Here is a 26,296-nt window from a genome sequence, read left to right on the forward strand (position 1 = left end):
AACAGAGAAGTCACCAAAAATCACCCTCTAACTCATGTTATTATGTCAGCAGAAGTTTCTATTGTAGACCTGGCCACAGACAGGACTCTTGGGGCTCTCATTGATTTCAGTGGGCTTTGGGTCAGTGTCCGATAGCAGAGAGAACAGGTCCACAAAGCGAAACTGAAGAGTACTAATAGCCTGAACGCTGGCAGCTCTATGTGAGCAAAGGGAGTTGTCTGAAGGGGGTTGTGGTTTGTTTTGGTTTCCATGCCACAAAATGAAAACTAAGGGAGCGCTGTGGTCTGTTTGGAACAGGGAATTGAGAACCAGAATTCTTGGGTTCTGTTCTTGGCTCTGCCTCCATTGTGACGTTCAGTAAACCACTACCTTTCTGTGCCTTAGTTTACCCATCTGTTAAACAGACCTAATTACACTTGGATTACCTACCTCACAGGAGATGATGTAAGGGTTAATTAACAATCAAATTCAGCCCTCTGAAAATCTGCAGTAACAAAAGATTTCAGCGGAGTTACTCCAGATTTACAATGGTGTAAAAGAGAGCAGATGTTAGCTCTAAATCGTTTTTGGGAAGTGCTTGCATACCTTTGGAAGAAAGAAAAACATAAATGCAAGATAATGAAAACAATACTTTGCATTCAAACATTCGTTAATAATAATTTTGAGTTCACATGTCACCTTTCGATTATTAGTACAAATATTTTTTTCTCTATTTATTACTATTCGTCTAGCTAAGAATTAAAAGAAAGGAGGAAATAGCACTGGCTAGCTGGAGGGGAAGATGGGGACTATTAAATAAAATAAAAACCATGGAATTATATAATCCATGTGCCAATTGCCACATTAATCATTTTCACACCCCATCCTGTAAGGATCTCCCGGCTGCTGAAACGCTGCCCCTTTACACGGTCCCATGGAAATCCACACGGCTGTACTTGGATGCTTATGTACTCTGGCATGGAGCTTATTGCAGGATTGGAGCGTGCTTGTAAGATTTACCCCTCTCCCACAACCTGCCTAGTTCATTTTAGACTGTAAGCTCCTCAGGTGAAGGACTGCCATGTCTTGCTGTCTGCATGTGTACAGTACCGAGCACAGTAGGGATCCTGCCTCAGTTTAAATTCCCTTGGGGGAATCCTTATTATCTTAATTATTTATGCCTAGAGACCCCAACAGATCAGGGCCCCATTGTGCTAGGTGCTGTACAAACCGATCGAGACAGACCCCTCCTTTGAAGAGCCTACAATCTAACTAGATGACCAAGCGTGGGAGGAGAAACAATGGCACAGAGATATGAAGTAACTTGCCCAAGGTCGGTGACAAGACTGGGAAAGTACTTACTCAAGTCTTTTGAGGTGTCCCCGTTCTCTAGACCACCCTGTTTCCCCCTGATGATTTCCAAAGATAGGTTCAAACCCTCGAGTCCTTATTTGGTTAATGCCTGCTCCAAAGTCCAAGGAAGTCAGTGGGGGACTTTCTATTGTCTTCAGTTGGCTTTGGATCAGGCCCATATTACTCAGTCAGAACTCCAACTGGCTTCAAGGAGAATCTGCCTGAATAAGGACTACTTGGTCCTTTAATAGATACAACAGTTAACACTTCCAGAAAAGGCACCACAGCTTTGCTACAGAGCATGCCTAGAATCTCCCAAAGCTTTCTCTATGTCCAGAACATTGTTCAGAATAAGGAATAGGATAAAATTATGTATCTTTATTAGCTTTCTGTTCACGGGAAACAATTTATTAGGCACAAGAATGTTATGTTATACTACTTCCTTTTTGCCTGGGAGTTTGCAGTTGACACAAACTGCACAGCACATAAATCCAATTTTATTTCTTAATTTATTCACCTGGAACTAAGTGGATTTTTTTTTTTAAGGAGACCAGCACTGCATTTACAGATGGAAGCACCTCAAGTAATCACAATTGTTAGGTAGACAAAATTAGTAGCGGTTATGGGCATGCAGTTGTTTTATATGCAAAACTTTTATGCTTGCAGAGTTCCAATGAAGATTTGTTTCTCCAATGCAAAATTTACCTTTTAATAACCCTCTTTCCCCTTAATAAACCAATATTGATTAGAATTTGGATTTAAAAGATGAAAGGACTCTGCAATTATCTTCTCGTATATGCCCTTCAGTAAACTACCTTGTCTCCCCCTCCCTACCTCCCCTTCTTCTTAAGACGACTTTCCCAGGTCCCTCTTGGCTGCGCTTGAACGATGTTGGCTCATGTCCATGCTGCAACAAAGACCTGGCATTCCAGCTGTCTGCTTCTAATCTCCAGTGTCAGCTCTTGTTAATGTTTCAGCGTGAAATCAGAGGGGGCAAAGCTGCATGGAATATTAAAACCATGATCAGAATTCCACTGAAATGCTGATAGTCTGCAAGCGCCATTAGGAGGGCCGTCAAATCACTGTCTCGCATTAAATAAAAGATTTCTATCGCCAGGGCACACGGGAAGTACAATCAGTGAATCGCTGAGCTAAATTAGCATTTTTTCAATTGGAGATCGAAGTTGATTTATTGTTCTACACAACGTTAATGTAACTATGTGCTTGACCTGTTAAGGCAGCTAATTTTTCATTTAAATGGATTCTTTCCCTCCGTACGCAAAAAGGCTGCAATCCTATTTCAACTTTTTTAAATGATCAGAAAAGTACTGGAATGTTTCAAAACTGCCTTAGTGCGGCTCTCTTTTTCTTTGCCTGCATTTAAAAAAAAGAAAAGCCTCAAGTGACGAGATAAATTCTCACTTACACCCAGCTATTTTAAACCACTTTGTCCACAGACCGAGTTGGTGTAAATTACACTCCCTGAGTGGTGTAAAGGGGTTTTGGTATAAATAAGGATCAGACCATTAATGATTTTGGAACAGTTTTTTTTTTGCCGTCCTCACTGCTGTCCTGAGTAAGGGGCTGCAGGATTTGACCAAGTGGATCGTTACTCAGTTCTTACTTGGGCAAAGTTGCACTGAATTCAGTGGGAGTTTACCGGACTTGAGCAGCACGGACCTGAGCCAAAGCCCACTGAAGTCAATGCAAAGACACCCTCTGATATTCATGGGCCCCATCAAGCCCCACATGAATAAATAGATGGTTGTTTTTAATAGGTCCAATTTTAAACAGGGGCCTGTCTGACTGTTGCTGCCTGGTAGTTCAACATTCCAATCTGGGAAAACTCTTGTACAAGTTGATGTTTTCCAAATGACAATATAGAACACCCGGCACCTCCTCCCTCGCAAAGTGAAGATAATATACATTTCCAATTAGCAGAACACATTCTAGTCATGTTCTTTTACTCCCTAACTATCTTTGTTTTGCTAAAAAGCTAGTCGGTCGTTAATGAAATCCTGCAGTTCTGCTAATCCTAGATACAATGCAGCTTTTCTCTAGCAGGCTATCGCTGACATAAAACTACAGTTACCCAAGCTCTCTACTGCATTAAGATTCGCTGTCATTTGCCTTTCATTACATACCTGATGTAGCACAGTAGCAATCAAATGTCCTTGGCAGGCAAAGTAAAGAATTTAATTGTATTAGTTTCCAATTGCTCCTCCTTAGGAACAAATATTTTTTTCTTAAACAACACAAAAAATCCCCCACGACATCATAATCACTTGTAATTTCTAGCCGGGTACAAATATAATCATAGTTAAAATCTTGAGTGAACTTACGAAAATAACCATACTGCCTCTGCCACATAAAATGCACCTCTCCATAGAGTTGAACAACGAAGCTTTCATCAAAGGGCATGAGTGATTAGATGTTTTTCACATTCAGAACTTTAACAGATAAATGGCATCCCTGTTCCTTTATTTGATGTGCTGTACTGTTGGGCTTCAATTAATCTCGTCTGATAATTACAGAACTTCTGCGATATTACTTTGAAAGCCAGAGGCGCCGCGTACAATGTTGTCTTTCAACATCCAGGATGTAGATGCTGGGTTTTCAGTCTAGAAATTTGGGAAGGGGATTTGGATGGCTGAGAGGATGGGCAATGGGGTAGGGAGCTGTACAAGTTTCCACAGAACAGCCCTGGGTTCCCCAAAGTTTTCTTTCTAATAAGTAGGGTGAGTAGAATAGCAGAGGAATATAGGGCAGAAATTTGGGATTCAGGAGATCTGGCACAGGCTTTCTAGATCTGCCACAGACTTTTTGTGACCTATGGCAAGTCATGCAGTCTCTTGGTAAATGGTGCCTCTTTGGTAAAAAGGGAGTAACAGTCCTTCCATACCTCATAGGCCTATTGTGAGGCTAAATTATTTAGCAACTGTGAGGTGCTCAACTATTACCGTGATAAACACCCCTGGAAAGCCTACAAATCTATTTATGTATTTTTATAGAAGGCTTCTAGGAGTCCCTACATTTCACCTCTACATGGCTGGTTTGAATCCAGCCCAGATCAAGAAGTGACCAAAAGTTGTTACCATCTACTGGTGGTTCAGCAGCCTATGGCAAATGAGTTTCTGTTTTTCAGTCCATATCCTAATGAAAGGGTGTAAGCATCACACAAAGCACCACTACAGCTGGTAATAATTGCCCCCTCCATCATTCCCACTCAGCAATCCAAGCAGAAGAGTGAACGATTGAATGGGCCTCAGATACTGAACCCTCTTCATAGAAGATTAGGGTTGGAAGAGACCTCAGGAGGTCAAATAGTCCAATCCTCTGCTCAAAGCAGGACCAACACCAACTAAATCATCCCAGCCAGGGCTTTGTCAAGCCAGGCCTTAAAAACCTCTAAGGATGGAGATTCCACCACCTCCCTAGGTAACCCATTCCAGTGCTTCACCACCCTCCTAGTGAAATAGTTGTTCCTAATATCCAACCTAGACCTCCGCCACTGCAACTTGAGACCATTGCTCCTTGTTCTGTCATCTGCCACCACTGAGAACAGCCGAGCTCCATCCTCTTTGAAACCCCCCTTCAGATAGTTGAAGGCTGTTATCAAATCCCCCCTCACTCTTCTCTTCTGCAGACTAAAGAAGCCCAGTTCCCTCAGCCTCTCTTCATAAGTCATGTGCCCCAGCCCCCTAATAATTTTCATTGCCCTCCGCTGGATATTCTCCATTTTGTCCACATCCTTTCTGTAGTGGGGAGCCCAAAACTGGATGCAATACTCCAGATGTGGCCTCACCAGTGCCGAATAGAGGGGAATAATCACTTCCCTTGATCTGCTGGCAATGCTCCTACTAATGCAACCCAAGATGCTGTTAGCCTTCTTGGCAACAAGGGCACACTGTTGACTCATATCCATCTTCTTGTCCACTGTAATCCCCAGGTCTTTTTCTGCAGAACTGCTGCTTAGCCAGTCGGTCCCCAGTCTGTAGTCGTGCATGGGATTCTTCCGTCCTAAGTGCAGGACTCTGCATTTGTCCATGTTAAACCTCATCAGATTTCTTTTGGCCCAATCCTCCAATTTGTCTAGGTCACTCTGGACCCTATCCCTACCCTCCAGTGTATCTACCTCTCCCCCAGCTTAGTGTAATTTGTTGAGGGTGTAATCCATCCCATCCTCTAGATCATTAATGAAGATGTTGAACAAAACCGGCTCCAGAACTGATCCTGGGGCACTCCGCTTGATACCAGCTACCAACTAGACATCGAGCCATTGATCCCTACCCGTTGAGCCCAATGATCTAGCCAGCTTTCTATCTACCTTATAGTCCATTCATCCAGTCCATACTTTTTTTAACTTGCTGGCAAGAATATTGTGGGAGACCATTAATCAAAAGCTTTGCTAAAGTCAAGGTATATCAGGTCCACCGCTTTCTCCATATCCACAGAGCCAGTTATCTCATCATAGAAAGCAATCAGGTTGATCAGGCATGACTTGCCCTTGGTGAATCCATGTTGACTGTTCCTGATCACCTTTCTCTCCTACAAGTGCTTCAAAATGGATTCCTCCAAGTGATTCAAAATGGAGGACCTGCTCTATTATTTTCCAGGGACTGAGGTGAGGCTGACCGGTCTGTAGTTCCCTGGATTCTCCTTCTTCCCTTTTTAAAAGATGGGCACTAGCTTCTGACCTCTTGAGGTGGTCCCTCCCCACCCCCCCGTGCATGGGCAAGGCTTATTCCTGCTCAACTTGGTGCAAGTTTGTGCTATTGCTGCTATGTTGTACCTGATCTGAAAGGAGGAGCTAGTGATTTAATGTCAAATTCTATACCCACTTACTAGAGTACCACATTGACAGTGAGTTAAGTAAGCATTGCAGCTATATAACCGAGGCCACAAATCTTCACTTTTTATTCAGGTTATTTTATATTTTGAAAGCCTAATCTTAAGCTCATTGAAGTAAATTGAAAGTTTCCCAGTTGCTTCTAAAAAGTCAAGAAATGTGGTTGGGTGTGGGAAGAGATGTCGAGGTTATTTAGTAAAAAAAAAAAATGGATTTTCAGAACCTCTATTGGCTTGATAAGGTACCTTCTAAGTGCAGCTTGGCTTATATTATCTACCAACATGAGGCACTAGGTTCATGTCACTGCAATATCTGAGGCTGCACTGATAACAAGATCCCATAAAACCCAGAAAGGGTTTGGAAAGTTTAACCTCTGCATGAACTGGGTGGGAAATGTATTTCATTATACCAAGAGCTGGCCCAGGACACAAGAGAGGAAATTTTTAAAAAATTCACAATGTTTTTAATTGTTTGAAATTTTGTTTGAAATTTCAAGTGGTTCCATAGTTGATTGCAAAATGAGAGTGAAAAAGTGTGAAATGTTTAACCTTTTTTTCACTAAAATAAAAAGTGTTGATTAAAATTTTGATGAAAAAGTTCTAATTACATCACAATAGAAGCAGCTAAAATTTGAAGGAAGCACAACATTCCAACTTGCAAACATTAGGATGCTATATTATTATTAATTAGGAATTGTGTTTATTACAGTAATGCCTATGGGTCCCCATTGTGCTAAGTACTATACAAACATGTATAAACTCAGCTTTGACTTTCAAGCTCGGGGGAGAAAAAATATTCCCTTAATTTATTTGATTATTTTTCCCCATGAGATTCCCTTAGATGATGAGGTAAGTCCTGCAAAGTCAATGTTTGGTTTCCAATGATATTTGAGGGCCTATGTTGTTTGAATTCAAACTACCCCCTCCCCTCCCACTATGTCTATCTTTGAAATCAGAATATGTACCTACTTACCATCCCATTACTAATCTATACAATTTAAGGATCTTTCACAATAAAATACATTATTTAATAAAAATGTATAATAATTATTAGACAATAGTCAGTATTAGAACCTTTTTACAAGCTCTAGCTCCTCTCTCTATATATATTATCTGTGTGCTGGCGAGCACCATTTCAGAGACATAAGTGTTGCTTTTGACTTTTTTACTGAAAAATCTCTTCTGACCTTTTAAAAAGATTAACTCATAGCTGTAGAGGTGAGCAGAATGGGAGCATAGGATTCCCAGATCCATAAGTGTTACCCACGAGAAAGAATAATTAAATCCCACCCAGTTCATCTGTGCCACAAAATAGGAATATCCACCACTATATTTTCTAGGGCCTTGTTTAGTCACATGGAATTGGATCCAAGCCACAAAGTTTGCATCCAGATCTAGGTCAAAACTTTCCCAAAGTTTGCACCTGGAGTCTTTGTTTGGCTCACTTCCCTTAGGAGAATAGTCAACAGTCTAAGCATAAAGGTTCTGCCTGAATAAATTGTGAACATAGGATTGATACTGCCATTTCTTTTGTAACTGGACATCTTTCTGGAAGATGCAATGCAAAATGAAGTTATTAAATTAAAGGGGAGTTACACTATTAGGAAACGTAGTTCTCTGCACAACCCATTAGGCCAAGTTCATCCTGTAGATGTTGCAAGAGGACAGCCAGGATTCGCTGTTGCTGCACCAGTAGGGTGACCAGATGTCCCATTTTTAGGGACTTTTTCTTAGGCGCCTATTGCCCCGCTGCCCCTGTCCCATTTTTTTCACAGTTGCTGTCTGGTCACCCTATGCACCAGGTACTGCAGTGCCTCCTCCATCTTGCTTTTATTCTCTCTTCCTCACTTCCATCATCCTGATCTGACTCCACAGCTCAGCTAGGGAACTCTCTTTGCAGATCCTTCATGGACATCGCCTCCCTGCAGCTCTGCTCTGATTCTGGACTCTCCCCTTACCTTTGGGCCGCCTCACATTTATAACTCCCAGGGGCAGTCCACCACCATGCCTCATTACATGAAACTAGGGCATATCTGGACTGGAACAGGAGAGCTGGGCCTGATTTCATTTAAGCAGCCAGCTGCCCTGTTCTGCATGTCCTCCAGATACCCCCTAAAACATTTCCTAATCCACCTAGCGTTGCCAATTGTCTAATCACAGAAACCCCAACACCCTTGCCCCGCCCTCTGCTCTGCCCTTCTCTGAGGCCCCACCCCTTCTCCAAAGCCCCGCTCCACTCACTCCATCCTCCCCCCTCCGTTGCTCACTCTCCCCCACCCTCACTCACTTTAACCGGGCTGGGACAGGGAGTTGGGATGTGGGAGGGGGTGCGGGCTGTAGGCTGGGGTCGAGGGGTTTGGAATGTGGGAGGGGGTTCTGGGCTGAGTCTGGGGCAGGGGATGCGGGCTCCAGGAGGGAGCTCAGGGCTGGGGCAGGGAGTTGAGGGGCAGGGTGCAGGCGCTGGGATGGAATTTGGGTGCAGGAGGCGGTTCAGGGCTGGGGCAGGGGTTTAGGATGTGGGAGGGGGTTTGGGGTGCTAGTTTTGGGAGGGGGCTCAGGGCTGAGGCAGGGGGTTGGGGTGCGAGAGGGGCGAGGGTGTGGGCTCTGGCTGGGTGGCGCTTACCTTGGGTGGTTTCTGGCCAATGGGAGCTGCGGAGCCAGCGCTCGGGGCGGGGGCAGTGCGCAGAGACCCCAGGGGCCGCAGGGACGAGGTGGCCGCTTCCGGGAGGGGCACGGGGCCAGGACAGGCAGGGAGCCTGCCTTAGCCCCACTGCACCACCGAACTTTCAGTGGCCTAAAATCTCCCAGATTGGCTTCAGTAGCCTCTCGGAGATAGAGCCCGATTCTGGGAGACTCCTGGCAAAATCGGAAGGGTTGGCAACCCTAAATCCCCCGAGTGCGATAGTATCCTATTGCACTGCTCTGCCATGCTGTTTTAGTTCCAGGCGATTCATTTATGTTGCAAACAACTGACCTGAACCTCAGTAGGTAATTTGCAAGTTGGGTTTCCTGTATGGAGCAGATAATTGTTTGGTACCCGTGAGTGGAATGGGCAGGTCCCCTTCCTGCATATAGCCAGGAGTAATATACTGTATCCATTAGAGAGACGCCTAATCATCTTATCCTGTCAGATCCAAACTGCCCTCTTTTAAGAGCCAATTTGTTTTCCTGCCAGATCGATGTTCTTATCTGTAATTGTGCAGGCCATGAGTGGCACCCAAGAACCAGTTAATATTAAATTCAATTTCCATGGGGGGAAAAGAAAGAAGAGAAATGTCTTAATTTAAACATTTATTGTACAGCTGTGAAAATGTCCTACGTGAAATTAATTGAGACTTGGGGAGAATAACTTATAAATCAGTTGTCTGGCTTGCATAAAATGATATATAAGGATATGACAGTTGGATCGTGATGCTGTGCTGTGCTGATGAATGCTTTAACCCTGGGGTCACTGCTGTTCTTTTGCCCACATGAAGCTGCAAATCTGACCCCTGCAGATTCTGTGATATCAGGAAGGTTCGTCTAACAAAATAATAATAATAATCCAATAATTTGTAGTAATTGTTTGCAGTTCTTTAGTCTCTTCTTTAGAAGGAAGGTGCTACAGAACTAGAAAGGAGTATTATCATAGCCATCCATTCACATCCTACCTTACCTCTTTAAAATGCTATGAAAATGAATTCCTATCATACTGTGGTCATCACTGTAATAATAACTTGAACAGAATAGAATATCTTCAGAAAATGGAAATCTGACCCTAGTGAAGCCAATGAAAGAAGCATAACCTCTGTGGCATATAAAATGTAATATGGAAGTTTGGAAGGCTAAGAGGGAATTTGAAGAATGAATAGTCAAGAGGTGAAAACAAATAATAGAGAATTCTTTAGTGATACCAGAAGCAAGAGGTCTGCTGGGGAAATCAGTGGGCCTGCTGGACTGCCAGACAGTAAAGGAAACAGTTAAGGAGAATAAGGACATTGCGGAGCATGAAAAAATTTCTGTGCATTAATCTTCAACATCAAGGATGGTGGGGAGGTAAAGATGATACTGTCCAGTAGTGAGGCACGAAAAGAGGAGGTGCTGGAACACAGTGATAAATGTCTGATGGATGTTAAGCTCTTTGGGGTAGGGACTGTTCTTTGTGTACAATGTCTAGCACAATAGGGTCCCGGTCCATGATTGGGCCTCCTAGGTGCTACCACAATAAAAACAATAAATGAAGAACAAGAAGCCCCCGGGCCCAAGTGGCATACACCTAAGGGTAGTGAAGAAAGCGATTTGAGCTGCTAATAAAAATATACAACCTCTTACTAAAATCAGCTACCTTATGGGAGAATAGCAAATGTTGTATCTATCCTTTTAAAAAGGCCCTAGGGCTGATCCTGGAAATCAGACACCAATAAGGCTTAATTAAGGCATCTCTGAGCAGGTTAGCAACGTGGTAAATACAGGAGAATGGGTTGACATAATTTATTTGGCTTTAAATAGTAATCTTTTCGGCAAAGGCCAGATATTCAAAGGTATTATTTAGGTGCCTGACTCCTAGTGGATACCTTTGAGGATCTGCACCAAAGATCCCCTCACGAGAGGAAATATTTTACACAATGTACAATAAACCTGTGGAGCTCATTGCCACATGATGTCATCGGGGCCAAAAGCTCAGCAAGAGAGAAGAATGGACTGGACGGTCTCATAGAGGATGGGCACATCCACAACTATATTGTATAGGATCTATATTTAGAAAATATGAAGTATAAAGCTTCATACTACAGGGCATAAGCTAATCATTGAGGCCCACATCCTCAGGGGCATTTAGGCTACTAACTTTCATTTAAATCAATGGAAACTAGGCGCCCTAATAACTTTGAGGATCTGGGCCTAAGTGGCCAGGCCCTTATGAGTAGGTTATTCCTTATTAAGCACTATATGATTTTTTTTCATCCCCCATTGAAGAATTTGGAAGTGATGAATGTCAAAGACAAGATACTGAACTAGATGGACCACTCATCCAGTCTGGCAATTCCTATGTGCTTATGGGATATGCTATCGTTCCTCCCAAAGTGCTTTGCAAATAGAGACCATTTCAACAAACAGTGAAATGCAGCCAACTCTGGGGTGCAGCGTGGCAGTAATACTCCACACCTATGATATACAGTGCTTTAAGACAGCAAATAAGAAGAGTATAATAGCTAGTGGAAATGTGTATGGGTGCACTTCAAATACTAGAGATAGGTGAAAGATTTGGGAACTATGAATACCTTCATTAGAAACATCTTGCGAAATTCACAAATGATTTGCTTATTGGTGAGAATGCTGTAAACAATACAGATAACTTACAGGATTAAAAATATATAATAAAAATAATCAAATTATTTGATGAGTAGTAGTTGGCCAGTTCTAGCGAACGCAATATCATCAACTGAGTTAGAATGGGGCCAGAGCACCAGAATGAATACCTGTCCTCTTAGGCTGCAGAGGAGCTGTGGGACTACATGCCCCTAGGATTTGAGAGGTGTGTCAGATGAAAGATAGCACTTCCAACAGCAGAATCCAGCGGAATTAGCAGGCTAATGATTCAAAGGGAAGAGCTCCACCTACTGAACCGCCAACACCAATTTCATCATCAGCCCCTAATTATTTCTCTGGTGCTTCCTGTCAAAGCACTAACCCAGTCCAAACTTGCTTAGCCTGCCTGGGAGCACTTAACAAAAGGATCAAAGAAACCTTGCAAAGTTTAAAACTCACGAGCCAAAACTCAGTCTCTGGGAATTAAAAATGAAAGACAGGATTTTTAAAAATGATCTGAAACTTGGTGACATGGGCAATAAACTGACAATGTCTCACTTCCCGCTGCCACCCCTCCTGGTGTGACTTACTTTGAACTTTTCAGTACAGAAGTTTCTGAAGTAGGGCTGAGGTAGAGGAATACAGCACATTTACTTTTTCATTGTTAGGACCAATTCTGCAATCTTGTTGTCACTGCTAAGCTACCTGAGTGGGGCCCTCCAAAAATACTTTAGGGTGACCTCTCCTTTTGCAGCTGTGTAAATTAGGTGTAATTTCACTAATGTGAACAGATCAGATCCTCAGCTGCTGTAAAATGGCACAACCCCATTAAAGCCCATGAAGGGTTACTGATTTTCACCAGCTGAAGAAGGTCCCCGTAGAGCTACAGAAGTGTAAAAGTGAGATCAGAATCAGGCCCAAAGAAAGAAAGAATCATCCAAGTTCAGACAGCGTTCTGCTTTCAGTGCAAATATAGTTTTCATACCCCCAATGAAGGCATAAAGGACTGTGATGTAAAAGTCCACTGGATTGATTTTTTTTTTTTTTTTTTTTTTAAAGCCAGATCAGTGCAACAGGAAAGTAAAATGCTGAGCCACCACACAAACCTCTCCTTTTTTCCTTTCTGTGTCAACTGTTGCTGGCAGAGAACAGCAATTCATTCCCCACTGTTGAGGCAACAGCAACTAAAGCGAATGTTCATATGTGTGCTGAGGCGTTTGTCCCTGGAAAAAAAATAACATCTCTCCTTCTATTAATGTTTTAATTAATCCCTTTTAGTTATGAAATGTAACTTTACATTACATAAAAAAAATTACATGCAGGTTCTTAATCTGCTAATCCTTTCTCCAGACAAGCTGGTTCTTTTTAAATCAACTGCCATTTTATCAACCCAATGGAGCAGAGATCCGGACTCAACTCTATTCAACAATACATTCTTTTCATGAGAGACTGGCCTAGCTAATATGACACCACAAAGGGCTTGAGGAATTCCAAACACCCAGCTCTTTGGATTAAAAGCATAATAATCCCATGCAGTTTTTTGTTCAGAATTGATAGAATAGTTGTATAGTGAGTCACACTTGTTTGAACTTATCAAAATAACAATATATCAAGCATTTCATCGGGTGATCTTTTTTCCCCCTCAGGTTGATTCAACTTCTTTCAAGTTACTTTATTTTTTAAGTGTGCATTTATATTATTACCAAATGCCCCATCAGTTAAACAATGAATACATACAATCCAGCAGTGACTCTGCATAAAACTGGTTGTTTTTACCTTATTGCTGGAGTTAACCACAGTTGTTATGCTGGTATATTTCAGTAAGGGGATTTTTTTTTTTTTTTGTACTGAAAAAGTTATCCTAGCACAACTCCTACTGTGGACCAGTCACACCAGTATAAATGTGTTTATTTCACAATAGTTTATTCTCCTTCCTATACTTCTAGGATTATACCATTCAAACCACATCCACACCAGCAGGGGTCTACTGTTTTAACTATACAGGAATAGCAATTTTTGTGTGTTGATAAGCCTTTAGGAATACAGGAACCTATGCGACTAGATCTTGTGGCCCAAAAGCCTCAATAAAGTAGCATTAATCTGAACTACAGTCACAGGGGTGAAAAGATGCATAAAAGCAGGACTGTGGGTCTGATTCTCTGTTCAATTAGGGTCCGCTCCAGCAAGAAGCTGAGAGCCCTCAACACAATTGGAGACAAGGAAGCTCGGCACCCTGCAGCAGTTTTACTCGGATGTGGACATTTTGCCAGATTCTCAGTTGCTGTAGATCAGCCTTGTTCCATTGATGTCACTGGAGCTATGCCGAACACATTAGCTGGGGATCTGGTCCATAGACCTTAATGGAGTTTTTCCTGTTTTGCATTGCAGTTAGAAAATCAGGTCCGGATTTTTCCTAAAGGAGGGTTTTCTTAGCTTATAGAGAAGGCTATTGGATACAATAACAAAAAAGACGATAGCCTCTTCAAAGATGGATTGATATATGCACTGGAGACTGTGCAGCTTTTGCTGAAGGCAGGAGTGCTTCTATTATTAACCAGTGGGTTTTGTTTTGCTGCAGGTGTCAATAGGACTCTGCAGTCAGTTAATTTCTTGCCTGTGGGTCAGAAGGTCCTGGGCTCCAGTCCTACAACAGGCTGTACATTTCTACGAGCACAGGGTGGAAATTTTCCTGTAGAAAATATCAGTGGGATATATTTCCACTGAAATGTTTTCTGTTCCCCCTCATCAGCCTTAAGCACGTAGACCCCCCCAGACCAGAGGCAGTGCTACCAGGGCCTCCCCTTGGCCATAGATGTCCCTGTTACATCTCCAGTCTTGATTACATTATCCACCTAAACCCGGCAAAGCCAGAAGTTTGTGTGAGTTGGGAGGTGCATCTTCTTGGCCCTGCCTCCAGCCAGTGCGCTGTCCTCACTCACCTTTCCTGGCTTTTCTAGTCCTGCGCCCCTTTTCCACCACATGGATCCCACTGAAACTTGTTCTACCCGTGGGCGTGGGCGGAACCTATTTTTAGGTTTATTTCCTTTTTAAACTGAGCCAATGTATATATGTGTGAGCCACCGGTGAGTGTATGGTATAGAGTCCCCTCTGTGCTGATCCAGGTGAGTCTGATACAGCCACAGTTAGGGACAGTTGGTTCTTTAGCTCAAACAGTAGGTGTTCAGTCTCTGGTGGGTTAACCAATGTAACAGCTGTCCCATGTGCACATTGTGCTGCATGTCTGGCCAGACTGTGATCCCCTTTTCCACCAGTGAGTAGCTCTCCTCGCTTCAGTAAGATTACTCGGGTGAATAACCGGGTCACAATCTCACCCATAAATATAAGATAAACCCCTATTTTTCCTGGGATTCAAAAAAGAACTAGATAAGTTCATGGAGGATAGGTCCATCAGTGGCTATTAGCCAGGATGGGCAGGGATGGTGTCCCTGGCCTCTGTTTACCAGAAGCTGGGAATGGGCAACAGGGGATGGATCACTTGATGAGTTCCTGTTCTGTTCATTGCCTCTGGGGCACCTGGCATTGGCCACTGTCGGAAGACAGGATACTGGTCTAGATGGACCTTTGGTCTGACCCAGTATGGCCGTTCTTATGTTCCTGCACAGATAAGAATATCTTCCATCTTTGTATATTCCACACTAGAACCAGCATGGTCTATATTTAAACACATCAATATCAAGGCTGTATTGCTGCACGGCACAGGATTAAGTGCATATTCCTATGGGGGGGGGGAATAATTGGCAATTTCTTCTTCCTGTATGGGCAGTGGTGGAGATTGCTTAGCAATAGCTTTATTACAAATAACTAATTATGTAACCAGACTATTTTTTTTTAAATATGTGAACACAAAGGAGGACCTAGAAACATTTCCAGCCATTCCCACCTCGGTGCTATTTATAGCTGCACTGTTATGAGGTGTTTCTTTAGAGTCTTTCATATTGAGTCTGGGCTCCTTTAAACCTCCTTGAAAAAGGCATGCAAACAATATGAACTTGGCAAAAAAAAGCAGATATACTAATGCACCAAAAAGTGGTGCCCATTCTAGCCTTGCTAATGTCTTGTTCTGTTCTCTAAGAATTCTGTTTTTTTAATATCTTTTTTCCTCATTAACACTTTTATTGCTCTAGCCTGGGGAGGTGGCTTGTGCATTGGAACTGAAAACAGAAGAGGAGGAAAATTTAGCAAAATATTTTTCCTCTTAAAAAAATTTTTTTTGTGGGGAGGGGGGAGGGTGAAAGACTTTAAAACTTGAAATGTAAGAGTTCAAAAAAAAATTGGCTAGCTCTATGGTTTGGTCAAAAATAAAAACACAGAAGAAAGTTCAATTTGTCCCAGATTTATATATTTAATTTTGAAATTTGATGGCAATTTACAAAATGTCACCCAGCTCTGTTTAGAACCCTTGGACTCCGGAGAGTTACAGGCGCAGCTCCCCGAAGCTTCTCTCGCCACCTTCCTGAGGTTTTCACTGACTCTTGTGCCATGTAGAATAGCAGGGGTGGGAACTAGGGGAAAGGTCTCTTGGATGAAACCTACAAAAAATGAGATGCCGTATGGACATGACTAAAGATTTCCCACAGTGTGGCCATCCAAAATGACTCCTCTCCACGCTGCTGTGCCGTGTGTACGTAGGCTAGCTGTGTGCTGTGTTGTTTGTGAAGTGGCTGTACTTCGTAAAGCATTTTGAAATTAAAAGTGTTATATGAAAGGTAAAATGCAGGTATTATCTGCTTTGGCCGATGTTATTTGAGGCCAGATTTTCATGAAGCTCAGTTCCCATTTAGGCACATGAAAAAAAATAAGGGTTGTTGTTCCCCTCCCCGTCTCTCCCCCCCCCGGAAAAAAAAGTGCTGAGCACAGTTCTTTGGAAAATCCTAGCCGCTTATTTTGGTCCAACATGGAAGCTGAGATGTTTTGAAAAACCTGACCCATAGTGACTTGAGAATCATGGACTACGGAATCACCTCCACAGTGGAATTTGATTAGAACCAGGAGTTAAAGCCAAATGTCAGAGCGTAGAGCCTGCACTGGAGACGAGCAAGAAAGCAGCCCTTATTGAATAAAAGAAATGGTTAATGGATTAACCCTTCTTCGGTCAACTTCTTTGAATTTAAAATGGGATATTGCACTATTAATAATAGCATGCAGTCAGGACGTGTTATTGTGCATTACATGTGCAATATGCTGTACTGACATTAATAATTAACCACCCCGCCACCCTTACGCAGTGGGTAAGTACAGAAATTGCTGTTTTAGAAACAGCACAAATACTTAGCTAGGGAAGCCAAGGCAAAGAGAGGGGAAGGAACGTACCCAAGGCCACACAGCGAACTGGAGCTTAATGGAGCCCGGATTCACCCCAGAAGTCTCTGAGTCAATAGTGAAGAATACATTATTCTTTTGTATTATGGCAGCGCCAAGGGGCTCAAAACTAAAATCAGGCACCCGTTGTGCCAGGTACTCTACAAACAGATTAGTTAAAGATAAGAACATAAGCACGGCCATACTGGGTCAGACCAAAGGTCCATCCAGCCCAATATCCTGTCTACCGACAGTGGCCCATACCAGGTGTCCCAGAGGGAGTGAACCTAACAGGTAATGATCAAGTGATCTCTCTCCTGCCATCCATCTCCACCCTCTGACAAACAGAGGCTAGGGACACCATTCCTTACCCATCCTGGCTAATAGTCATTAATTGACTTAACCTCCATGAATGTATCTAGTTCTCCTTTAAACCCTGTTATAGTCCTAGCCTTCACAACCTCCTCAGGCAAGGAGTTCCATAGGTTAGTTCCTGCTATGAAGCACATGTGTCTAAATAGACACAGCAGACAAGGGGCAGGAGAGGAAAGAGAGGCAAAGTAATTTGCCCAAGCTTACTGGTAGAGCTGGGAATTGAACCCATCTCACTGTAGACCCAAGCCAATGGAGTGCCCACTTGACAGTACTATCTGTCTGGTCCCACCATGAGCTCTATGCAGGTGGATCCCTATATCCATGCAAAGCCGCATTGATTTTAGTGGTGCATGGCACTGGTATATGGGTCTGCCCTCTGGGGGCTTGTTGTAGGATTGGGGCCTAATTCAGAATGTAAACTCCTTGGGATAGGGACCAAACCTTCCTCCCTAATATATACATAAGATGCTGGCAGTATGAATGATATAAAGGAGCATTTATTTAGGAGTGGTTATTGTTAAGATGTTCTCCTTGTTAGTACTTACTCTTTTTCAGTTTCTTAAGCTATCTTATACCTCTCTCCATTAGAACCAGAGCAACATTTTAGGGAAAGCCCTATTATTTGAAAGGATTAGACCTTAAAGAATGTGTATAGGACTTGAAGTACTGAAGCACAGTGGGTGATACCAGAAGCATCTGCAATTTTAGGAGTGCTCCGTATTGCAAAGAAGAATGTGTGGCCACTGCAGTGGGTTATTTGGAATGTAAAATGAATCTGTGGGTGCTACAAGGCAGCAGCAGAAAATATCAAAATGTCTACGTGGGCACCAAGATCTGCCCTAGACAATATGAAATACGCGTGTGAAGTACTGGGAAAAGGGGTGAGGAGGGAAGATGGGTGCTGGAATTAAAACATAGATTAAGCTACCGGCATGTTTTGCTCTCAGTTCTGAAGTATCTGTCTCATGCTGTTCTCCTCTTAATCTGTCAGTTACAGTTAATAGCCGATCAGAGCAGCGCTTTAATGAGTAAGCCAGATTGTTTGCATAAACAGTTGTTAGGCTGTTGTAACCAAGAGCAGTTTGCTACTGAATTCTCCTTGTATGACTTACACCTGCATTTTTTTTTCAAATTTACTTCCTGCCAGAAGGACACCTGAGACTATTGGTGAATTTTATTTGATATTTACATAAGTGCAGAGCCCTCATCTTTTCTTATTCACTTCTTCCCCACCATCTACACTAGAATTTGATGTTAAGACACTCCAGGGTGTGACTTCAGGTGTAATAATTCACAGCTAGCACTTTGTCTGAGTGCTGCCTTTTTGCAACTAGGTGTGAATTATTAGACCCGGCTTCTCACCTTCAAGTACCTTATCAAGATTATAATAATAAGAGCTGTACAAGCAAAAATTAAGTGTGGCGCACAATTTGGGAGATTAAAATCTGCATGCTTGTCAGCGTGCGTTGGCATATTTACAACTTAAATTTTGCCTTTTGAAGAGATTTCAGGCTCTTCAGACAAAAATAATAGATCAGTAGGAAGAGCAATGTTTGCGGTTTCATTTATTAGTTATTACTACTAGGGATCCGAAAGGATCCCCAAAGTTGGAGATATTCAGATGCTGATCAAATCTGAGCTCTGTGACCTCATCTTAGAGCTATTAATTATAATAACTTTCCATTTATGCAGAGCCTTTTAAATGAGAATATCAAAGGCCTTCACAAATATTAATTAATTTAAACATCACTGCACCTCTGTGAAGTAGGTGGGTAGTAAGTCAGTGGCAGCGATGGGATTAGAACACTGGAATCTTGACTTGTAATGTGCTCAGACACCTAGGCAGAATGCCATCCAGTGTGAAACATATGTTGAAGGTGCGATCCTTGAAGAATGGGAGAAATGAAGTATTAGTCTTCCATTTTGCAGAGGGGGAAATCAAGGCACAGCGTGACTGAATTGTTTGCTCATGGTCACACAGGAATATAAACCAGAACTGAACCCCCATGTGGCATCCTGTTCACTCCAGTAGGGGGGACTCATCCCTCTGAGTCAGTAATGATGCCTTGCCTGGGCATAGCATTGGCAACACTATACTGTGGGAGTGTCTGTTTTTGCAGGAGATATAAAAATCAAGGTCCTGGCTACCTGTGATTGTTAATGGTGCCATGATACTTTTTACAAGAGTGGAGTAGTAAATCCTGATCATCTGGTTTAATTTCAACCCAGGAAATTATATTCCATTCACCTAAAATTTGCCCTGTGTTTTGGATTAGGTATTCTTCACTTCCAATTTTCAGCTATCCTACAAAGATGCTGTGTGCTACTGTGTTTCAGTATGGTGCTTTGTGATATACATTACTGATGATTTGTAAAGCCCTTTGAGATCTCCAGGAGACATGGTGTTATAGAAACACATTGGATAATGATGGTATTGGTGCTAATGAGTTGCCAGGGCTTCTTGCAGCTGCTCATTGGACATTTGGCCATTACCCAGACATGTCTTGAGGACTATCAAATCATGGTGAGGTTGCTGCAGACCAGACAGCTGACTCCATCAGAATGCTGCCATAAGAAAATTAGCACCATTTATTTAGGTTAACAAATGGAGATCAGGGACTTGTTCAGCTTTGGAATAGAAACTGAGCAAGGGTGATACTGCATCTGATTTACCTCATGAGAAAGATGTATAAGGAGCATCAGTGTAATGAGCCTATAAAATCTTTGAGGGTCGTCTTTTAAACGAAGGACTTACTTGGACACAGGAAGATGGATTGACAGTATTTTACCTTTATCAAAATTAATTTTCCCCTTGTAAAGGCTTGTGAGCTACTTACCATCTAGCCACCCCCATTGTTTGGACTCTTCATGGTTGAACTGTAGAGGATACACGGCCACGTTTTCCAAAGTTGCCTCTTGAATGCTTTCATTTTTGTGACCTCTCTGGGTTTGTTTGCCAGACATGCCGAGGACTGGCTGCTTCCACTGACTTTAAATGGAGTTTAGAGTGCTCACGGTGTCTCAGATTAGGCAGCTCAGGTGTTGAGTGCACAAAATCAGTGGTTATGTTGGAAAAGTTGACCAGAGTGATACATTAAGGTCAAAATATGACTTTCTCTCACTTGAAGAGCATGAAAGTTAAAGAGCAAGAGATAGTATTATTTTCTCTCCCCCCCCCTTTTTTTTAAGTCTACCTCTTCCCCCTTTCTCCTGACTACCACCACTTGTCTAGTAGAAAAAAGTAGGGGAGATTAAAGAAGTCAGAGAAGGTGGGAATTTTTCCACAGTTTTAGAACAAAACATTTAAAATGGAATTCTGTGAGGGTTCCATACTTCGTCTTTCAGTTTTGACTCAAACACTTCGTTTTAAAAAAAATGGAAGACATTTTGACTGGCTCTGGTCCATCCCATTAGGAACAGGGTAGAATGCCAGTGATGTTTATTGAGCACTCTCTGGGTAACCGCCTAGCAGCCCCACCCCGGGGAATCAGGAATGTCCCCTGTTTATTGCACCTTAGGTACAGAGTCCTTCTATTTCCCTGTATAACAGGAAACCTCCATCAACCATTCTTCTGCCTCCTACAAACCCACTGGTTCAAAACATGTCCGCTATGATCCCTGTTCAGCTGACAGAGAAATTTGGGGCAGGTGACAGCTGTACACTGAAAGCTATGGGCTTGTCTTCACAGGGATTCTCAGCTAAAGTAATCAAAGTTAACTAAAGGTTTGATTTTTTTATTTTTATTATTATTTTAATGGATTTGTTAAACTGCATTAAACCCCTGTGTGGATACTTTTACTCCAAATTAATGTGGCCTTAATTCACTTTGGACGTGCCCTAACCGCTAGATCATGCAGCAGTGTTCACTAATAAGCATTTCCTCTCTGTTATACATCCACAAACACATATTTTCTCTCACTCACACACACACACGTTGAGAGAGAGAATCTATGTATATCACACACACAACTGCTAAAATATTCCCTTGAAGTGTGAGAACATCTGTTTTTTAGAAGGAAACTTCTTTGCATGTTATTAAAAATTGTGTTGCTATTTTAAAATTCAAAATGACACTGTTGCTAGCAAGTAGGACTTTAAAAAAGCCCAAAGCAATTAGGTGCCGATCCTAATTCAAACTTCATTACATCACTCCAGTTATGCTCATCACAGCAAAGGTCACAAAGGATCGCTGGGTGTAGCCCTTCTCATATTCTATAATTAATGCTGTACAGTGGTATAGAAAGGATTAAAGATTAAGGGAGAAAAGGATTGGAGATACAAGATTGATGTGCTTGCCAGGTAATCAGGATCAGCTGAAGCTCATTATAAAAGGGATGAGCTGTCTCTGCTTTGATCACTCAGAAAAACACAAACACCTAAGAGAAAGGTGTGGTGGCTTGAACTTTATATATAGAAGCACAGCAAACAGGCTCTCTTTGCTCAGGGGGAGCTGGGATGGGAGAGGTTTCTGATTACTGAAAACAGGCTAGAGAGAACATTGGGGCTTTACTTTAGGAATCAATAGGGTAAAAGCTAGCTGCTTGTTCACTTATTATTTCACTAGCTGGGATACACTGGCTAAGGAATACACTAAATCTGGGATTTTTGAGAGTGTTTCTGCATTTTGGATGTGGTAACTTGAGTTAACCTGAAACCAGGGCTCTGATGCTGCAGTGTCCATCATCCTTAAGTGACCAAGAAAAGCCCCTATAGATGATTCTTGAGGCAGTGCAGGGGGAAATGCCTGACTGGTTGACTGGCTGCTAGATTCCCTCTGAGGAGACTTTGTGCTTTGCACCTATCATAATTATTTTCTGCATTTAAACAAGTCAACTGGGCAAGCTGCTAGGAATGCATGTCCTTGTCATAGCACAGAGTCAGTGAATGTTTGTGAAGATAAATACACACATACGCACACACACACACACGGATTGGGCTACTTAGCCTCCTCAATATGTCAAGCTTAAACCTTTGAACTACATTGTTCTCGCACTCCTCAAGAGGAGTTAAGATACTTCTGTGATGCATTATCTGGAAAGAAATATTATGCCCTCTAATATGAAGGCATTTGGAGTGGAAAAACTTACAAGGGCACTATAAATTGTAGCGTAGTGTTTCCCAACATAGTATGTAAGGCTGCTGTGTCTGCTGCTCCAACCTTCCATTTCTTATAGTACACTCAAGCCTCTTCTAGCTCCTGTTGACTTCAGAATGAATTGAATTTGTCCCTCTAATGCTGAATATGGCTGATGCAATGCTGACCTTATCTCCCATTTTAGTTACTACATCCTCAATCTCAACTATAGAGGTGCTTGGGTTTCCCCAAACCCTAGTCTTTTATGCACAGTTGAATAGGACATAGTAGGTACTAGCTCATGGAACTTATGTCATAGCTCTTGATATGGTTGAGACCAGAGTCCTTGAAGTCACCAAAGTTCTCTCTTGTAGATTGTCATTCCTATCAAGCACATGTTTATTTATTGAAGCTCTGCGGAGAAAACTCTCCTACATTGGTCATCCCAAAGCTAAAACTTGGCTTAGAGATTTTCAGCCTCAAAGTGAGTTTGCTATAAATTTCATTTCTGTCACTTTGCAGAGCCCCGGTCTGGTTCTGAGAGAGAGAGGCAGTCTAGAGATCTAAGCACAAATAAAGAGCTAGAAACACTTCAGTTCTACTCCTATTTTGGTGGTGATTTGGCCTTGGGAAAATCATTTAATTGCACTATGCCTGAATAGTTAGTTAATATTTGTAAAGAGGTTTGAGCATGTGAAATGTTGTGTAAGTACTTTGAATTATCAGCCATTTTTTTAAACTAGCCATCCAAACCTGTTAGTATTTTTGCTGAATTTTGATGAGATCTTTGCACACTTCTAAGGGGGGGGGGGGAAGTTTTAACTTAATAGGAAATTTTCCATAATCGAGTATAATTACTAATGACTTTTGAGGTTTATTTTGCTTTAAATAATTGAGTTCAGGCAAGTTTGGAAAGCAATTTCTTAAACACTGCAAATGGTAAATCTCCTGGGAAGAGGCTCTTTTGTAAAACTTTTGGTGCTTCCAGCCTAGGCCAAAAATAAAAGTACAACATCCTTCCTCATAGTATTTGACGCTTGTGGAGGTTGAGCTTGCATCACTGATGTCAGTGGCATCAGCATAGGGTCTTTGCATCCTGACAAGCGTGTGGCAATTGCAGGGATGCATGAAACTGTTAAATCATGAGAATATAGAGAAAACGACCACATCAAGACCTTGAGAAAATTCTTAGTGTGTTGTATTATATCTGCCATGTTAACTAGAGTGGCATAACGAATTCTCCACTGAACTTGGTGAACTTCTTGGCTCGTCTTGCCTGGCTGTAACAAGCTTTGTTTAGAGTAGTTTTGATCTAAAAATGGACACACATCTGAGATTTTTTAATTCCATATTAATTTGCCCATCCCAAAATTTAAGAATTCCATCTTTTTCTTGTCCTGGGTATGCAATGAGCTAGCTAGCTTCCCAACCTACAGAAATTAGTGCCTCCATCTTGGGAATGCAGCATTCTGGAGATGCATGGATTTCTCCCCAATCATTTGACACATAGTAAGATTAAGTCACTTCAGTTTGTAAATAAAACTAATCCTGCCAGCTAACCCTAAATATCCTTTGGATCAACTCAATTATTTTCCCCGAATTTAATTTTACTTCTTAAAAAAAACCAGATCTTTGTTATTAATAAAAATGCACTTGAAGATTTCACAGCAATCTGATGCCCAGAAATATGAGGTAGCTGAAGATTTATTTCTCTTAAATAGAAAAGAAAAAAGGTTTGTTCTCAAAATACTGTTTGATCTGTAGAATAGCATTTGATTTTAATGATGTGGAGGAAAAAGCTATAAACACAATGCTTGGATAATTGTAACTTTTATATTAGGTACAGGACAGTGGTCGGCTTAAACGCAAATATTTTTCAGTGATAGGTTTACAATTATGCAATTAGCTTTTTATTATTTTCCCGTTTATTAACTGTTTGTAAACTAAAGAAACCCAGTAGTTGCACACCCACAAAAGGAAATGAATTTTGCTGGCAAATTTTATTCAAATTCTTGCTAGATGAATAGTTGGGGCACTTGAACACTTTTTTCTGAGTAGCTAAGAGTTCATTGCGGATGTTTCATTTCTATGCAGCGCAGTGATCACTTAAATTTCTGTGGGCTGAGGATCGAATCCATAGGACACTGAAGTCAACAGAAGTCTTTCATGCACTTTTTCATGTGACTTTGGGCGAGTCACTTCAATGCTTACATTCCGCTTCTGTAGAATGGGGATACAAATACTTCCTTTGTTCTGCCCTAGATTGTAAGCTCCTTAGGACAGAGACCTTGTCTTGTTAGCTCCCTAGTGCAACGGGTTCCAGATCTCCACTCGGTCCTCTTCTGGGATCCAAATAATGATCCCTACTCAGCACCTCTGAGAAGCAGACCACTTATATGGCTGCCTAACTTTAAACACTCCAGTTTGAAGATGTCCAAAACTACTCTGCTTCTAGAAACTAGATCCTATTTAAAGTTCCTGCCTACAGCTGCCTTCCTGTCTTTTCTATTGCACTACCAAAAGGTATTTGTATGAAAAAAGGAGCTCGTCGCTTTAGAAGCTCAAATATTAGGAGTGCTGTGTTTAAAATAATAACTTCAGCATCTCCTCTATACTTTCCCAACCACTTGGCCACCTATCCTCTTTCTCCTTGTTTGACTTTGCCCTAGTTAATATTCCAACAGGTGTTTCCTTTTTAAGTGGAATTTTTAGGTCGTCCTCTCAAGAGGCCTCCTGCATAATAACAGCATATTTGCAATGTGGCAGCTTCAGTGGGAGAGAATTTTATTTTCTTAACCTCACAATTTCCCTTTCTTTGGAAAGAAGGGTCTTTGATTTTCAGTCTCTGCTGCCAGTTTTTCCCCTCTGAGAAATGTTCAGGGTGTCACTTCAGAAAATTCCCGCTGAGTTTGTGAAGTAGAGGGAGTTAGGGGCTCTGTCATTTCTTTCTGTGGCAAAGTCTGTACAGTCTCAGCTTCTGAGTCTCAATTCATTTCCAAGTTAGGACACTATTAAAACCGACCATAAAGTAAAATATTTTAAAGTGGTTTAGAAGACACTCATTTTTGTTTAAATTCTGGTGTTGATACAAATTATTACCATGATCTACTGGAGTGGGACAGCCAACAGGAGCCTATCATAAAAAAATCCACCATCAATCTGAAAGATGGGTGGACGTGATTTCCCTGCCTCGAATGGTCTTTTACCCCTTTCTCCAGATGCTGCTAAATCATCCTTGCCAGGAAATGACCATTTTATACCTAAAACACATCTGAAGCGCAAATATTTCGCCTACTGAATGGACCAGGTGTTGGCCAGTTAAAAATAATTCCCTAGGATGTGACACCCCTGTTTCTCCCATAAATTCTTCATCTGCCTCCTGTTTCATATTACACAAGTTAAATGCTATACTCTACTATCAGTGCATTCTGTCTCAAGAACCAATTATAAAAATATCTAGATGTGTGTACGATACAAGTTTGAGTGGTGCATTTCCAATACAAAACCCAAGGAGGGGACAAAACGCCACTATACTTCAAGAACATTTTGGAATCTTCATGTTGTTTTCGGGCCCATGGGGTTGAAAGGAGGTAAACTCAAAAGTGAAATACTTTATCACACCATTAGCCAGTGGAACTCTTTGCCACGTGATATCATTGAGGCCAAGAACATAGGATTCAAAAGAGGATTTGAAATTTATGAGAATAGCTAGTGTTATAACGATAAATACTAAAAAAATTAAGTTGGAGGGACGAAATAAACTCATATGTGTCAGGGCATAAACCAACCTCTAACTTTTGGAGTCTAGAGGAAACTTTGTCCGAGGGCAGGTTATCCTATAACTAAAGGGTTTCTTGCACCTTCCTATGAAGCATCTGGCATTGGCCACTGTTGGTGACAGATAACTAGGCTAGATTAGTCCATTACCGTGGATCTGTTATGGCTATTCCTATGTTTTAAAGATGGATACAGATTGTGGTTGAGAGAGTCTAATTTTTCTTTTGTCCCAAGTGAAGAGAAGTTACTGTTTGTTTGTTTTCCTTCGTGGGAGTGACTAAGGA

General features: G+C 41.8%; 1 long non-coding RNA gene across 1 annotated transcript in view; it reads left to right on the top strand.

Moving 5' to 3' along the window:
* The window catches only part of LOC128823248 (uncharacterized), a 209,060-nt gene that overhangs the window by 36,080 nt on the left and 146,684 nt on the right, over positions 1 to 26,296 (top strand). The window lies entirely within an intron of this gene.

This window comes from Malaclemys terrapin, chromosome 15, assembly GCF_027887155.1.
Source record: "Malaclemys terrapin pileata isolate rMalTer1 chromosome 15, rMalTer1.hap1, whole genome shotgun sequence".
Lineage (NCBI taxonomy): Eukaryota > Metazoa > Chordata > Testudines > Emydidae > Malaclemys > Malaclemys terrapin.